The sequence below is a fragment of the Dipodomys spectabilis genome, unplaced genomic scaffold, assembly GCF_019054845.1.
Source record: "Dipodomys spectabilis isolate Male_0828 unplaced genomic scaffold, ASM1905484v1 ptg000136l, whole genome shotgun sequence".
NCBI classification, from domain to species: domain Eukaryota; kingdom Metazoa; phylum Chordata; class Mammalia; order Rodentia; family Heteromyidae; genus Dipodomys; species Dipodomys spectabilis.
Window position 1 is genome coordinate 1,262,338 of NW_024870813.1, and position 16,444 is coordinate 1,278,781.

The 16,444-nt window shown below is 37.6% G+C and overlaps 1 protein-coding gene across 2 annotated transcripts in view; it reads right to left on the minus strand.

Annotated features, from left to right (window-relative positions):
• Bmpr1a (bone morphogenetic protein receptor type 1A) overlaps nt 1-16,444 on the minus strand; it is a 130,462-nt gene that overhangs the window by 91,220 nt on the left and 22,798 nt on the right. Inside the window, exon 1 of one of the 2 annotated variants that reach the window (XM_042690165.1) lies at nt 2,681-2,700. The exons of the other annotated variant lie outside the window; for it this stretch is intronic. The gene's annotated coding sequence lies outside the window, so the exon portion shown is untranslated. Of the gene's footprint in view, nt 1-2,680; nt 2,701-16,444 lie in introns of those variants that run through there. 2 annotated transcript variants of the gene reach the window in all.

Sequence of the window (16,444 nt, forward strand, 5' to 3'; positions counted from 1 at the left end):
ATAAATAAATAAATAAAATTAAATCACTTAGGTGTATGTAATACATAGTTGTGTGTATATGTGTGGGTACTTGATGGTCATTTCATCTATCTCACAGGTGCATTTTTCCACTTTATTGATTCTTAATATAATTCAATCCTAATATATTCAATTCTTGATATACTAACATTTTAACAACTATAAAGTCAGAATGCATCTTAAAATTAGCATCATATTATTTAATTGGCATTTTTCATCATCATTCATAAATAGTACATCTCCATACTATGGATTACACAGATAAATACATTTTAAACTTCATGAAATACATTTAACAGCATAATTTTATTTCAAAACTTAGGTGAGTTTGCCAATACTATCAGCTAAATGTTTTTCATATTCACTTAGATGTAATGTGAGGTTTTCATTAGCCAACTGACTTCTAATTAAGCTACCAGTTCAAGTAATGTTTTCAATATATTCAACTTCAATGCTGCTATATGATTCACCACCTTTATCTTATGTATCCCTTACTTTGTTAGATATTCTTCCTAACTATACTTAGACATGAAGGCTCTTGGATATATATGTGAAGAACCATCCTGTGCACAACCTGTAGGTATATTAGCAGCTGTCTTAATTGCCTCCATGCCTCTTTCACAGGTAGCACCTCCCAGAAGATCTATAAAGCTATTAAGAGGCTTTTTAAGATATTTAAACAAGTCAAGCATCAGTGGCTCATGCCTGTAATCCTAGCTACTCTGGAGGCTGAGATCTGAGGATCACAGTTCAAAGCCTGCCCATGCAGGAAACTCCTTGAGACTCTTACCTCTATAAACCACTCCTATCTCAATAAACCACTCAGAAAACCGGAAGTGGCATTGTGGCTCAAGTGGTAGAGTGCTTGCTTTGAGCTGAAGAGCTGAGGCCAAGAGTTCAAGCCCCACAACTGACAAAAAAAAAAAAGATCCTTAAACAAACATAGTTCATTTTGAAATCTTACAGTACAAAAACTGTCTCTCATTCAGTATATTCCCACAAAAAGTTTAAACTGCTAATTCATCTTTTTTCCCCTCCCTTTTAGTCATTTCTTCTCTCCTGTAAAGATTATTGATCCAGTTTTACAGTAAGCTATAGTAAGTTCAAAGATTTGTTTATTTCTCAGAACTAGGGTTTGAACTCAACCATGTGCTGCTTAGGCAAGTGTTCTACCACTTGAGCCATACCTTACTTAGCCCTCTTTGCTTTGCTTATTTACTTCAGCCTTCTTTATTCACTTCTGATTGGGATAAGCCTTGGACTGGAATCCCCAGCCTTCAAAGTCAATAGGATTAAAGATATAAACCACCAGGCCTGGCTTGTTCTTTGAGATTGAGTCTCACTTTTTGCCCAGGCTGGCCTGGAACTATAATTCTTCCATCTCTTCCTCCCAAGTATCTGTAGTTACAGGTGTGACCCATTATACCCAACCAAATTTCAAGATTCTAATATACTCTATCTAGAAGCATCATTTCTTCTCTTTGTGGATGTCAACTCTGTCCATTCCTATTCCAACAGTTTAACAGGGTGTTTTTGAAAGTTACATTAGACAGTATCATCACTTCTTAGAAGAGTTTTAAGATACATTTAAGGGCACTCGTGTCTCACGCCTGTAATCCTAGCTACTCCGGAGGCTGAGATCTGAGGATGTAGATTCAAAGCCAGCCCATGCAGTAAAGTCTCCAACACTCTTATCTCCAATTAACCACCAAAAAGTTGCAAGTAGAGCTGTGGCTCAAGTGGTAGATCATTAGAATTGAGCAAAAATGCTCAGGGATGGTGCCCAGAGCCTGAGTTCAAGCCCCCAGATCAGCACACGCACATGTGCGCACAAACAAATCTTACCCATGGTAAGGCTAAGAGGTCAGCCTACTCATAAATAAAAGATTCAAAAGTTAAATGTATAATTACACAAGAACTTGAAAGCAGTATTGAAATGGAGAAGGAATTTCTAAGTTTGAAATGAAGACTGAATTTCTAAGTTTGAAGACTAATATAAACTATTATTAAAGTTAACACTGAATATAATTTTCTTCTTACTAAGCCTATGACATTATTATAATCATGTTGTATTTTTGATTTGCAGTTAGAGCAATAAAGTCAGTATTTTATTCTACTCATCTGACTTCATTTTTAAAGAGAACAAATTTTTACTCTGATATGACAACTGGCTTTTCCTATAATGGTTAGGAAATTATTGAGGTTTAAAAAATAAAAAAACTCGCCCTCCCGTTTTTTTTTGCTATCTCCAATTGCAATTTAAAAAAAAAGTCAAAAATCCAGTTAATTTCTGACAAGTTGGTATTCAGAAATTTAAAGTCTCACAAAGTAAAGGTATGTCTCAAGTGGCAGAAAGCTTTGAGTGAAAAAGCCAAGTGAGAAAGGCCCTTAGTTCAAGCCCCAGTGCCCCTGTACACAGCATGCACACATGCACATGTATACACACACAATACACCACCTAAAAAGTACAAAAATTTTTATTAAAAGATAAGGAATTAAAGTTAAGAAATGAGAAGCAACTATAAGAATTTCTTTCATGTAATTGTAACTCCTCTGTACAGTATTTTCACAATAAAAAAATTTTTTTTAAAGAATTTCTTTCAACTCCCTTAAGCTTGGACCACTGGATCTGTGATATTTGAACATTAACAGGTTCAATCACCTAATAAAAACTAATGTTTATTCTGCAGGACATAGAGGAGGCAAGTTATATTTAAATGTGATATTCCATTCCAAATTCCTTATTTTTTTTCTCCCTTTCCTTTACATCATAGTCTTCAAATACTGTGCCTGATGTAAAGGAATGCTTTGTTTTCCTTGCTGGTCTCAATTAGACACTACTGATAGGAGTGGACCACAGAACAGGCAAGACTAAACAGACGAAATAAATTGTCGAAATTATCATAGATTCCATGAACAAACAAAGCTAACAGGTAATATTTATTTCTAAGATTTTATCAACCAATGGAAATTAAATAACATTTTTATATAGTTGCCATCCCTATAAACACTTACACAACATTATTCTAGATAGGCTAGTGTTTGTAAATTATTCAACATATATGAATTTCCTTATTCTATCCAGACACTCTGGAAATTTCTCTTTAAACATATCCAAGAAGTTTAAAGCTTTTTTTCCCTCTCACAGCAGCATTTTATTTTAGTTTCATGTAAAAAAAAATTGTTTTAGTTTGTTTTTCATAACGTATATTTTCTATAGATCACATTAATCATAGCTATTATGAATTAAGTCCTAAGAAATATGACTTCTTACAGATACAAGTAGAAATGCTTCTTTCTTCCTCTTTTCCCTTTCCTGTCTCTCCTTTCCTTCTTTCTCTCACTCCTCCTTTTTTTTTTGTGGTACCTAGCTGAGGATCAAACTTCATGACCTTGCACTTACTAGACAAGTACTCTACAAGTTATATGGCAGCCCCAGAAATGTTTACAAGAGTTCACAAAGTTCCATTCTTATTTCCTAGCATTCTGAATCCAGCAGAAGTCATTGCTTCATCTTACCTTTTGACAGGTATCAACCAGGAGTAAGTACAACCATCTTACAAAAATGCAAAGTAAGGGTTTGCTCTTCAGAAAAAAAAAATCTGAAATTATAAAAATATATTACACTACACAAGGCCCAGGCTTGGTGTCCTCAAGCCTGTAATCCTAGCTACCTGAGAGGAAGGTATGGTGGATTGTGGTTCAAAACCAGTTTGGACATAAAAGGTTCTCAAGACTTCAACTCAACTAATGGCTGGGTACAAGACATGTGCCTGTCTTCCCCAGCAATATGGGGAAGCACAAGTAGGCTAGCCCAGGCTAACCCAGGGAATAAAGTAACACCTTCTCTTGAGTGCACTAAGGGGCACTAAGGGGCTGGGAGAATGGGTCAAATGGCAGAACACCTGGCTGGCAACCATGAAGCCCTAAGTTCAATCCTCCTACTACCAAAAACTGTTTGTGCACTTTACATATAATGTAAAGCACACATGATCTTAAATGAAGAACAAGAAAATGTGTCAAGTAATGTGGACAAAATGTATCTCAAATCTATCAATTAATTATTTTTTTTTGGGGGGGGGGGAGTTGGTTGTAGGGCTTGAACTTGCCTGAGCACTGTCCCTGAGCAATTCAGCTCAAGGCAAGTGCCCTACCACTTGAGCCACAGCGCTACTTCCAGTTTTCTGATGGTTAATTGGAGATAAGAGTTTCACGGATGTTCCTTCCCGGGCTGGTTTTGAACTGTGATCCTCAGATCTCAGTCTCCTGAGTAGGTAGGATCACAGGCGTGAGCCACCAGAACCCAGCTCAAGTAATAATTTTTAATCCAAAACAACAGCAAACATGCCAAGTTTTGGAACAAAGTATAAGTTAAAGATCCAAAAATTTAAGATTCAGCCCTGAGATTTTTCCCATTTTCTCATTCGTCTTTGAGTTTTACCTACGTTTGATTTTTAAACATATATCTACCACTTTGAGCCACAGCGCCACTTCTGGTTTTCTAGTGGTTCACTGGACATAAGAGTCTCATGAACTTTACTATCCAGGCTAGGTTTGAACCATGATCTGCAGATGTTAGCCTCCTGAGTAGCTAAGATTACAGGTGTGAGCCACCAGTGCCTGGCATTAGAAGGTATTTGAAGGAGATAATTGAGAATAAGTTTTGTGTTGTTGGATATTGCAGCCTAAATGATTAAGAGGATATATGTTTAAAATGATAGGGACCCACTATTCCCTGATCACAGGAAAGGACAGGAGTTAAGCATAGTTAAAGCACTGTTAATACCACTGATAAGCCTATGTTAGACCTTTCCCAGGTGCCCTGGCAGCCTTGAATGAAGGTATCAGCCATACAACCAGCCAACAGCATTCATACCAGCACCAGTTGCTTAGCACACTACACAGACTCCATAAAGAAGCTACACTATAAGCACAGTTTGGTAGTGCAGAAGCACAACGCCGGCCCCGGAAAGCACTGCCCAATTAATAGCGTACACCAAACTTGGTCATCACAGTTCTTGTCAAACTCTAAATGACACTGCAGCCATTTCCACCCAGGCCAGAGGGGATGCAGTTGCCCTGCTGGCCCAACAGAAGCTCTGTAACTGGTGTAAATACAATTCTTTATTTTTTGGACTTCCAAAATTGGTGTACATAAATTTGTCAAACCCTTTCTAGCTGTTCAGCTCACTTAAAAGCCAATCAGGAAAACACTGCCTATGCTACCCTCCCCCGCCCCACCCTGTACTGCAATATTAGGCCAATAGACTTCTCTCAAGTTGTCTTTTCTTGCCAAGTTTTGATTTTCAAGAGCAGCTGATCTGGTAAAGAAAGAGAAAGAAAAGAAAAGAGGAAAAGGGAGGAGGGACGGGAAGGGGAAGGGGAAAGAAAGCAAGAAGCCAGGTGCCAGTGGCACACACCTGTAATCCTAGCTACTCAGGAGGCTGACAGCTGAGATCATGGTTTGAAGACAGCCAAGCAGGAAAGTCCATGAGACTCATCTTCCATTAATCACCAAAGAGCCAAAACTGAAGCTGTTGCTCTTGTGGTAGAACACTAGCCTCAAGTAAGAAAGAAAGTTCAGGATCAGTGGCCAGGCCCGAAACTCAAGCCCCAGGACTAGCATGTGTGCATGTACTTATACACATACACGTATACACGTACACACACACATACACACACACATATACATACACAGACTGTGCACAGAGCAACAACAGCAGCAGCAGTGGGTAGCAGTAGTCTCCCTACAGTAGCAGCAGCTCAGAAACAGCAGTGACAGTGAAACCAGCAGCTGTAGATGCAGCAGTAAAGCCAGCACTGGGCCAGCAACGTAGCTATTGATCTAGAGGAAGCAACAGCCATGGTAGCAACAGTGACGATGGTGGTCAACAGAGCCCTTACACCAGCACTATTAAGGATGGTAATAGAGCAACAGCAGAGACCAACAGTAAAAAGCAGTTCTGAGGCTAAAGTAAGACAGAGGCTGAAAATAACCTGACAGAAGAGAAACCATAGGGCCCTGAATGCTGGGAAAGGCCTGAGAGCTGTAATATTTTCTCTGTTACTGTTAAGGGCTGAGGATCCCAACTTAACACCACCTTTCTCAAGGGCTGAAGTTCTAGGTATGCCAAGCATGAGAGCTGTAACACCTGTTTGTAGAGCTAAAAGTCCCAGCACTCAGGCCTCTTATAAGAGCAATAACATTATAGGATGCCTCCTGCTACTGTTCACTACTGTTTCTGCCACTCACAAAGATTATAAAAACTGTCATGGGCCCAGGATCAATTCCTATTTGGATAGTATAAAAGGACCTCAACCTGCTGATCAGTAATATTACATAATACAGTGTATAGATTTCTTGTTTTGACAGGGAACTACACATCAATCTTTTTAAAATAAGTACACATTAAGACACATAAATTAAGAAGAAAAGCTAGTGTGTTATGTGATAATGTTAAGTGAGGTAAGCCAAGCTCAGAAACACAGCAGCACCTGTTTTCTCTCATACGCAAAAGCTAGATCTAAAATACACTGGGTCATGATAAATTATTACAGGGGTCTAGGCATTCACACATATTCAGACCAAAGGAGGATACTCTCGGGAGAGGAAGGAACACAAAGACACAATGGCTATGTATATCTGATCATATAAAATAGTATTTATTGAAATGAACTCCAGAAAATGAAAATGTGGGTTTTTTTTCTTTGTTGCTGCTTTTTCTTTTCTTTTTGCCTTGTTGATCTGTCTTGGGAGGGTAAGGTGGGACACAGAAATGGAGGGACAGGGCTGGGAAGGTGGCTCAGTGGTAGAGCGCTTGCCTTGCATGCATGAGGCCCTGGGTTCGATTCCTCAGCACCACATAAGCAAAAAGAAAAAAAGCCGGAATTGACGCTGTGGCTCAGGTGGTAGAGCGCTAGCCTTGAGCTGAAGAGCTGAGGGACAGTGCCCAGGCCCAGAGTTCAGGCCCCACGACCAGAACCCCCCCCCCCCCAAAAAAAAGAAAAGAAATGGAGGGACAACGAATGAACAATGCAGCAGTGGTATTTACTAGGTACTAAGCTGAAAATGAACTATACAACTTGTGGCTGGGGAACTAGGAAAGAGCAAGGGAAGGAGTGACACTGTCCAAAAAGAAATAAGTTCTTCACATAACTTATGTAACTGTAATCCCTCTATATATCACATTTATAGTAACAATTTAAATTTTTTAAAAAAAGAAGAAAAGCCAGTGTGGTATGTGACTATGTTATACAACTTGAAGAAAAAAAAATGTTTTCAAACTCTAACATATTGTTTCTCTCACCCCTTTCAAAAACTGTCCTAAAAGTATAAACTTAAGTGGGGCACTGGTGGCTCAGGCTTGTAATCCTATCTACACAGGAGGCTGAGATCCAAGAATCACGGTTCAAAGCCAACCTGGGCAGGAAAGTCCATGCAACTCTTAGCTCCAATTAATCACCAAAAAAAACTGAAGTACAGCTGTGGCTCCAGGTGGCACAGTGCTAGCCTGTGAAAAAAAACTCAGAAACAGCACCCAGGCCCTGAGTTCAAGCCCCATAACTGATTTAAAAAAAAAAAATCATGTTTTAATTAATGCTGTCCTGGGGGGGAAAGTCAATTAGCATTTACAATATATGAAATTGCAACTTTTTATGGAAATCTTTATGTGAAAATTTTAAAGTTTTGGTACAGGTCCTGGGGCTTAAATTCAGGACCTGGGCTGTCCCTGAGTTTTTTTTTTGTTCAAGACTAGCACTTGAGTTACAGTTCCATTTACAGTTTTTTTGGTGGTTAATTGGAGATAGAGTCTCATGGACTTTCCTGCCCACCCTAAATCCAGATCCTTAGAGCTGAGACCTAAGTAGGTAGGATTATAGGTTTGAGCCAAAGGCACAGAGCTGAAAACTCTTCATTTATCTAAAAGTATTTATCTAAAAGTCTTAATTTATATAAGAGCAGCAAGGACATAGAACAAAGGAAATACTGTAACCACTTTAGGGAATTTTATCAGTTTTGAAACACATAAGTAATCTAATGCATTTCATGTTATGCCAAATGGCATTTTTTTCTTCAAAAGATAATTTAAAATGCTTTAAATTTACTCAATATTAACTAGCGATATTTTTACATCTAACTGCATTATTAAAATGTAACTTTTAGACTTCTCAAAAAACCATTTTTAAGAAGTACATCTGAGTATACAAAGAAATAATCTTTGGCTTACTTGAAATGTTAAATTATATAAATGGTCTTTAGCAACTTTTACAAATATTGAATTTTAAATGGCCCTCATTTGGGACCAACTCAGAAAAACTAGACTTAGAAAAACTAAGTCTCTTGTTCCCCAAGTGGAGGCAGGGTGGAAGATTAACTGTGGCTTATACACATGCTAACCTCTCCAAAACTCCTCTAGTGCAAGAGTAGGCTCTGAAACAAAGAACTTGTAACTTAATCTCTTTTCCTTCTTTCCTCTTAGCCTCTCAAAATGGCATCTTTCTGATGCTAACAGGGAAAAAAGATCTATTCACTACTATAGTGCAATGATTCCCTCCTCCGTGGCCCCCCCCAAAAAAGAAAAGAAAATTAAAGAAAAAAGAAATTGAGTCACTTAAAACAAAAAAAAATTATTTTGTTAGGTAGTATTTTTTAAGAGAGTATCAAACATGGGGTACATAAACAAAACCAATTCTAAATGAACTGAGTAAGATTCAATAAAATGCAGCTAAAATTTTATAAAAATTAGCCTTGTTAATCCAAGGTGGATTTAGTATTTTGAATTTACAACAAAGGACAGTAGATAGTTATAAAAATTAGTATAACAATAATCTAGACACATATGAATTCTAATTGCTAGTGGCTAGTCACGTCAAGATTTAACTCTTGTATGAAAGTCAAGACTTTTAATTCTTATATTATCTTTTCACTTTCCCTTTTAAAAGAAATATTTTCATCTGACTATCTGGAAGAGAACAGATTTTTAGCTAAATACTGAAGAATATAATGAACTTTGTCCCACTGACAAAAATTCTTAAATGTACCCTAAAATACCAACAAAACTTTATATAATTTTTATATATTTCAAAGCACTTTTTCATGCATGACTTAATCTGATTTTCACAACAAAGCAGCTGTTGGAAATCTCCTGGCCCTAGATATTTCCTTAAATTTATTAATTTATCCTTAAATTTATTAATCTCCATAAACAGCAGTAAGCAGTATCATCCCTTCATCAGAGTTCAGAGAATTTGACTAAAGTCACAGTGCTGATATACAGCAAAACAAGATTCAATCTGGTCCAATTCTAGTCCTTTCATTTATCTAAATAAATAAAATGAACAGTTTAGACTTATGTAGCTGACTAAAAGCCTACAAGAGGTAGTATAACAGTAACTACAAAGCTGTCCATATTCTTATCCTTGAACCTGTAAACCTATTACTTTAAATGGCAAAAAAAAAAAGGAGCTTGTAAATATTACTACGTGTACTATAAAGAGCACAAATTTTGGGATGGATTTATTATCCTGTTGGGCCCAATCTAACAGAATGAGTCTCTAAAAGCAGAGATCTTTTCTCCGCTATGTTTAGAGAGAAAGAGTGAGAAGGAAGTGACAAAAGGTCACAGAAATAAGACCTCATTGACCATGAAGATAAGCAGATAGGTGGTCACAAACCAAGAATGTGGCAGACCTATAAAAGTGGAAAAGGTCAAAGAACCACAGTCCCCTGGAACTTCCAGAAAGGAATGCAGCCCTGAAGACACCTTCATCTTATCCTGGTGGACTGCTCACATGCAAAACTGTAAGGAAATAAATTTGTACTCTTTAAACCACTATAGTTTGTGTTAATTTGTTACAGCAGCAGAAGAAAATTCATATACTAACTGTATAAGTAATTGACTGCTGCTTGTTATTTTAAATTAACTAATTACTATCCTACAATATTTAAAAACCAATCTGTCAATAAGAAAATATATAATCCAAACATTAGAAATCCTGTTCCCTATACAAATAAAATGAAAATACAGATGACCTTTCACTGTAATAATTGAATTGTGACTTGTTGCTTAAAAATATTCTGGCCCACTGCTACGCTTTTTTAAACTCTCCTTTCCCCTCTTCTAGCAAGTCAAATGAAAATACAAAACACTGAAATTCCAAAACAGAACTGGCTAACTGGTATCTGTGTCTATGTCTGTGTGTTTGTATGTATAAATTAACAGAAAGATGAAAGCACATAGACAGCTGGATAAAAGACTACAGTAAAAAGAATGGAATTAGTAAGGAGGGACAGAATACTTAAAATAAGGTAAAAGCACAGTGGGCTGTTGAACAGAATGTGCAACTCTGTGTAGTTTAAATATTTGCTAAGGAACTAGATGAAATATTAATGAATATGATAATCCTTGATTTAGGTACTACTGTAATTCCATTAATACATGACAATGGTTACATAATTGAGCAAAATCACACAGCTAAGAAGTGGCAAGGCCAGAACTCAACCCAGTTTCAATCCCCAGTAACTGCAAAATTAATTTAAATAAATTGATTAAGTTAAACAAATATTTCAACCCAGATGTTTGGGCTTCATAACTGGTTCACTTCACCAGTTGTTGTTCTACAGAAAATAATAAGCCTTCTTTTTTAGCTCTTTAATTCAAAACAGGAATACATTTAGATAAAATAAAACCCCAAACCTGTTATTTGGGTAGCCCTGCTATTTAAAACTGGCTTACACTGACAGAACTTACCTAAGTAAGAATTACTATATATTATATGAGAGATAGATAAGGAAATAATACTAGTAATTATATACACTGCAATAATACTATAATAATAGTATTATTGGGGTCACAGGCACTGTTTCCTAACCTGTAAAAGATCTAAAGTTTTAATTTTAATCAGCAGCTGTATAGCTATTTTTTTACCCAGCCAAAAAGTCAAAATTTTATCCCAAAGGTAAAAACTAAGTATGTATAGATGATATCTGTTTAGCTGTGATACTAATGGTTGGAGATTCCCCCAAATATTTAAATCTTCTGAGTTAGAATGCTTGGAAAACTTTGTCGTCAAGCAAGTGTCCACAAAATTAAAACTGATAACACTAGCCCAGTGCAAGCTTATGTACATGTGTTCCTATTTGTAACAAGGAGAGGTTGACAGTGCTGGTAATGTGGTCAGTCATAATTACTATCCTAAAGTGCTATATGCAATAGAGATAACTAGAAGCTTCTGAGACTGCTAAATTATTTTTCAATATTACAAGGCTATTCTGGTTTTTGTCACTGCAGTTTTGATTCTCTCTGAAGTATTTTCCGTGCCGCTTATAGAGATGACTCCTATAAGTATTTCTCAAACAAGTGAACTTTTAAATATTTGTTTCTGTTGGGTTTGTTTTATATTTTCTTTGTAAAACTTTGTTGTCTGTTGACATTTTGTGTAAATACAACCTTATAGCAACATGAGCAACATTTTTCCATGCTAGAAGATGACCCACAAAATAGATTTAAAAGTGTACTCCAACCTGGGGGGGAGGGGAGGGGGGGTGGGGGAGGGGAGGGCGCACCAGTGGCTCACACCTATAATCCTAGCTACTCAGGAGGCCGAGATCAGATGACAGTTCAATAGCAGCCCAGGCAGGAAAGTTTGTGAGACTTTATTTCTTTGCTGGTTGTTGGACTTGAACTCAGGCCCTCGGTGCTGTCCCTGAGCTCTTTTGCTCAAGGCTAGTGCTCTACCACTTTGAACCACAGCTCCACTTCCAGTTTTTGAGTGGTTAATTTAATTGGAGATAAAGAGTCTCACTGGTACTTTCCTGCCTGGGCTGGCTTTCAACCGTGATCCTCAGAGCTCAGCCTCCTGAGTAGCTAGGATTACAGGCATGACCCACCAGCGCCCAGCTGATATCTCCAATTAACCACCCAAAAGAAAGCCAGAAATGGAGCTATGGCTCAAGTGATAGAGAGCTGGCCTTGAGCACTAAAGCACAGGGACAGTGTGTCCAGGCCCACCAAAGTTCAATACCCAGAATCAGGAAGGAAGGGAGGGAGGGAGGAGGAAGGAAGGAGCCGGGCGCCGGTGGCTCACAACTGTAATCCTAGCTACTCAGGAGGCTGAGATCTGAGGATCAGTTCAAAGCCAGCGTGGGCAGGAAAGTCCGTGAGACTCTTATCTCTAATAAACCACTAGAAACCAGAAGTGGCGCTGTAGCTCGCCTTGAGCTGAAGAGCACAGGGACAGTGCCCAAGCCCTGAGTTCAAGCCCCATGACCGACAAAAAAAAAAAGAAAGTGGGGGGGGGGGGAGGGAGGGAAGGAGGGAGAGATGGAGGAAGAGAGGGAGGGAGGGAGGGATGGAGGAAGGAAGGAAGGAGGGAGGGAGGGAGGGAGGGAGGGAGGGAGGGAAGGGAGGGAGGGAAAGAGAAAGAGAAAGAAAGAAAGAGAGAGAGAGAGAAAGAAATAAAGAAGGAACAAAGAAAGGAACAAACAGAAGGAAGGGGAAGGGAAGGGAAGGGACTCCAAGTTAGCCCAGCCTAAAAGGAACTTCTTCTAAACTTTGTTGTTTAAATTTGGCCACAAGGGTCTCAGTGGGACACTGAATCCCACCCCACTAGTTTGTCATTCTTCCTCCAATGTGGAATTAAATCAAACTAATTGGAACATCCCATTCTGGCAATCCAGGAAAAGACCCTTATGACTAATTTGTGGCTAACTTTATATAAAACTGTTCAGAGACAAATGATACAGAGAAAACTGTTCAAACAAGAGGGAAGTTGTCAGAATATCTTGATAAGTGTCCTTTGCTGAATACAAGTTTCTAATTTTGATGAAGTCCACTTTTTATATCCTTTCTTCTTTGATGGCTTATGCTTCTGATGTCCTACCTAAGAAACTAATACAAGATCACAAAGATTTATGCCTACCCTTTTCTGCTATGAGTTTTATAGTTGTAGCTCTTATATTTAGGTCTTTGGTCCATTTTCTATTTGATATGAGGCAGAAGTCCAACTTAATTCTTTTGCGATTGGATATCCAGTTGTTCCGGGATTGTTCTCTTGGTTTTTGAGGCCCTTTTTATCTTGAGATTTTTTTTTTCACTACAGAGCATGTGAATGCATTCAATTAAGAACAGAGACTAGGGGAGAAATATGCCATTTTTCTATATTATGTAAAAAGCCATGATGGAAAGCAATATGAGAAATTGCGGGAGAAACTTGGAAGAACAATTTTAGGAAACAGCACAGGTTAAAGTTCGGGATCTGAAAACTAATTTACTTGAAACTACCAGTGTACTAATGTATTTCTAGGAGTTGTCTCTTCTCTAGCTCCAAGACCAGTGTTGAATAAGTGTTGAATACTGTTCAACTCACTACTTCCTCAATTCTAGAAGAGTTTCACTTATGAACTTTTCTTAATACTTCAACTGCATAAGTAAAGGGACAAGGCTTAAGATGAATTTGGAGGAAAGAAGAAGCCTACAGATTTTTCAGCCTGAATCATTTAGCCAAACAGGAAAACTCATTTTCAACTCATTTAACAGCATAGTTAATTCAATATATGTTTAAACAGAATGGAATGCTTTGAAAACTTTTACTGCAAGAATAATAATTAAAAGTATTCATTTAGCCTTGGGGACACTAGTGTACTCCCTCATATCTATCTCCCTTTAAACCAGTCCTGGATTAGAAATACAATGTGTGTCCATGGATAAAAAATTTTAAATCAACCCTCCTAGTCCAACAGTACTTCACTTTCCTCTAAAATGTTTTCAGTCAAATTCTTTTACCTCAAGATTGAGCCAATTTATAATACCTGCAAAATAGATGTGCAATGTCCTCATGTCACATATTGTTAGTAAGTACATATGCCATATAACCTGAGGATTATATTTTCCATGTTATTTGTTGATTGGATCTCACTAAGCAGCCCAGACTGGCCTTGAACTCACAATTCTCTCACTTCAGCCTCCTGACTGAATGATAATAAGGAGGCACTGCTATAGGGCTTCCATGTCTTTAACTGGGCTTACATACACAGAGCACTCCTGCATGTTTTGATTTTACTACTTCTACCTTTTATTCCTAAATAATTGCTCTACTATATAACTTTTACTTTAGATGAAAGCTGCCATCTATATGGCCATATTTCACACTCTGTTGTTGTATTCTATGTTTATTTTATTGTTTTTTGTATGTAAAAGTTTATTCTTCCTCAAACTAAAATCTAAGTATCCAATATTAGTAATCTCTTTCTGCACTGCTATGTAGCCCCTGGTCTATTAATCACCAAATTTAAAGGCTGACTTTGTTCCCATGTTCTTACTCAACTTAAATCTTTTAATACAATATCAACCATTCTACTTCACATAATTGTGCTCTGAATTGAGACAATGGTTTAAATAAAGGGTGAAATCAATAATGCAAACAGCAAATCATTTCATTTAAGTTCTTTTTTTTTTTTTTGCTCTGTGGTGGGGCCTGAACTCTGGGCCTTGGCACTGTCCCTGAGCTCAAGGCTAGTGCTCTACCACTTGAGCCACAGAGCTACTTCCAGCTTTTTCTGCTTATGTGGTGCTGAGGAATTGAACTCAGGGCCTCATGCATGCAAGGCAAGCATTCTACCACTTAACCACCTCCCCAGACCCTCATTTAAATTCTAACATTCAGTTTAATTCACCAAAAGCTGATTGTCGGTCAACAGTGTTGAGAAACTATATAAATACTTTTAGGAAGCCTTATCACATGCTTTAAACCAAAACTCATATGAAGATTAAAAAGATAGTCAAAGTAAAAGAAAGTTCGTTTTTTGTTTTTGTTTTTTAATATTCTGGGGGAGGGGGTTGCGCACTCACCAGTTCTGAGGCTTAAACTCAGGGCCTCAGAGTTGTCCCTAAGCTCTCTTGTTCAAGACTAGTACTTTACCACTTGAGACACAATTCCACTTCCAACTTGTTGACGATTAATTGGAGATAGAGTCTCACAGATTTTCCTGCCCAGGGTGGCTTCAAACCATATTTCTCAGATCTCCTGAGCAATTAGGATTATAGATATGAGCCACTAATACCCAGCTTGGTTTTTAATATTCTTTTATTATCTTCAGTTATAAAAGGAGTTGCCATTTAATAAAGCAGTTTATGAATACAATGCATGTTGATCATGTCACCCCTTTCAACATTCTCACCACCACCACTCCCCTTCCTGGTTTGTAATATTTTTGATCAAGGGGAGGTCATTCTAAGGATATATAGTAAGCTGTTGATCACATTTTTCCCTGAGGCTGGCCTTGGACTACTATCCTCCTACCCATACCTCCTGAATAGAGCTATAGCCATGAACCACTGTGAACTGCTAAAAGTAAATCAGTTTTCCTAGTAGGACTGGGGTTTGAACTCAAGACCTTGTAATTCTTAGGCAAGTACTCTACTACCTGAGCCCTCTAGCGACCTGAAAGAAATAACTAAAGCAGAAGAGGGTTGGAGCCATGTTCATGTGGTAGAGTGCCTACCTAGCAAGCAAAACCCTGAATTCAAACTCCAGGACTGCCAAAAAATAGATAATTGAAAACAGGATCTCAAAGATGTATTTGTACTCCGTACAGCATTATGCTCAATAGAGAAGATGTAGAACCAAAATAAAGGCCCATCAACAAATGAATTATAAGCACACATAAAGAAATATCAAGTCTTTAAAAAAGAAAATCTTGTCATATGCTACAACATGGATGACCCAGGAGGGCCTTAAACGAGGTATCTAAAGTAATCAAACTCAAACACAGAAAATAGAACGGTGGCTGCCAGGTGTAAGGAGGAGAGGGAAATACAAAACTATTTAATAGATACTAAGTTTCAGTCAGACAAGATGAAAAATTTTATAATCTGTTATACAAAGATGTGTATATAACTAGCAACACTGTGTTGTACACCTAAAATTGTTAACACAGTAATTTTTTACCATATTTTTAAAAAGCTGAGAGTAAGACACACAGATTTAACCAATATAAGGGTTTCCCAACTAAGCAATAGAGCAACTGTAGGCAAAGGAGATGAGAGAACTTGTAACTGCACAATTATAACTTACAACAGAAATTAAACTGAATAGGAATGTAAGGAAATGTAGAGAAAGTGTGATGGGGAAAAGTGAAAAGAATCCAACAAGGCAAACATATTGTTGATACTACAAGGAGTAAACTGAGAAGACAGAATGTGATCATCAAAGATAGTTGAAAATAAAATTATGGAGGAAGATTACAGTTATAATATTGCATGATAGATCTAGGGCAAGACCACAGGTGGCTAAGATAAAGTATAAAATATCAGAAGAGGTTGATATTCTGAGATAATCAAGAAACAGACAAAAGTAATAGTGAAGACAGAGCCATACAAAATAAAATCTTCATAGAACAGAGATAAGTAAAGCAAGGTTTCACAAA